This window comes from Cariama cristata, unplaced genomic scaffold (genome assembly GCF_000690535.1).
Source record: "Cariama cristata isolate BGI_N322 unplaced genomic scaffold, ASM69053v1 scaffold6619, whole genome shotgun sequence".
Lineage (NCBI taxonomy): Eukaryota > Metazoa > Chordata > Aves > Cariamiformes > Cariamidae > Cariama > Cariama cristata.
Window position 1 is genome coordinate 17,433 of NW_009636309.1, and position 1,583 is coordinate 19,015.

At 40.6% G+C, this 1,583-nt stretch overlaps 1 protein-coding gene across 1 annotated transcript in view; it reads right to left on the reverse strand.

Moving 5' to 3' along the window:
- CADPS (Ca++-dependent secretion activator) overlaps positions 1-1,583 on the reverse strand; it is a 145,466-nt gene that overhangs the window by 10,333 nt on the left and 133,550 nt on the right. The window lies entirely within an intron of this gene.

The window sequence follows — 1,583 nt, forward strand, 5'->3', positions numbered from 1 at the left end:
GCCGCGGCCACGGGTGGCATCAATAATAACCCAGTGACTCTTTTCGATTTACACCTGCCAAGGATTTGGCCCGTTCCCCCAAGCCTGACAGGGGCCAAGGCTCAGGGGACCGAGTATTGCGTCTCTGTGAGTGCCTGGGTTTTCCAGAAGCAAAGAAATCGGTGTGACATTGCCCGCGTTACAGAAATGAAGTTTAGCGGCTGTGGATCTAAGAGCACACAGCAAACCAGAAAATAAGCAATGAGTTAATATCACAGGCATTGATCAGCTAGTCTTACAATTAATGCTTCCAATAAAAAAAAAAAGCTCCCCCTTTTTATTCAACAGAATAAGAAATTAAACACTTGTGGGCTCATTCTAAAGAATGAATGAAATTGAATAAGCTACCTAGCACTTGAGATTCCCAGCGAGTGCTTGAATAGAGCAAACCTCCTGAGTTGAATGGATTGCCTTTTGGGACCAATTTGTCTCTTTTCACTCTTTATTCCTCCTTTTTTGCTGACAGATGTACAAAGGCGGAACTGCGCTGTGCAGCTTAGCTACATGCACCCACAGCAGCTGTCACTTTTGTCGAGCAAGTTAATCAAGCAAATGCCACCATATCCCACTTTCTATAAGGAACAACATGTTATAGACAGTAGTCTTGGGAGACGGGGAGGGAGGGAGAGAGACTTTATTTTAACTTTGAGTAGCTGGTATTTTTTTTTTCCCCTCTGTGTGTAAAAAAAAAAAAAGAAAAAGAAAAAAGAAAAAAAGAAGCAGCCAAACCCGGTAGCACAAGCTGACACTTTTGTTTTCCCGTAGAACAAATATTTAATATGATTTTAACTCTAATTTGTACTAGAGGGAGAGCTGTCTGGTTTTAATTAAATTTAAGGGACTTAGGGGAACACGGTTAAAAAAGAAATGGAAGCTTTTTGTTTGCGTTAACGCTTGTTGATAATAATATATTGATTGTCAATTGCTAAGCCCAAAAGATTAGTGTAGTAAATACTATTATCTGAATGCCACAAGTGAAGTGCTAGCTTCCCGTCCCCGCTTTTCCTTTTGTGAGGCAGTTTGAATCACTGGTTGTTACTTATACATTTTCTTTGATAAAACCAACTTGTGTGGCTGATTTTTTTTTTTTTTTAAACCCTGCCTCATTAAGTGCATAATAGCATTTATGTGTGGGGCTTTCTGCTTTTTAGCCTTTCAAGCTTAAGCTTATATTCCTCTCTCACAACCATGTTTCAAAACTTGGGATGTTCACAAACAATTGGATACACACCAATATTGTATATATCAGATGCTCTCTTGCTATTGCCAAAGACTAGAAAATAACAGAACATTATCCGCAAGGAGTAAATAAATAGTTATCATCCTGCTACGCTGCCACACGCCAGATAATAACACTGTCCGATCATTAGGTAGCTTTTCTGTTGCGCGTAATTCTTTAAGCGCGTATACTCTCGTTAGGTATGCAAAAGTCGACATCAAAAGTAGGTCTTTCGGTGTAGCTCTACAGAGCACGCAACAGCAAAGCACCGAGAGGGCTACAGGCAGCCCTCAGCTTGCTATTAGAAAGGTAACTCGCACCACCC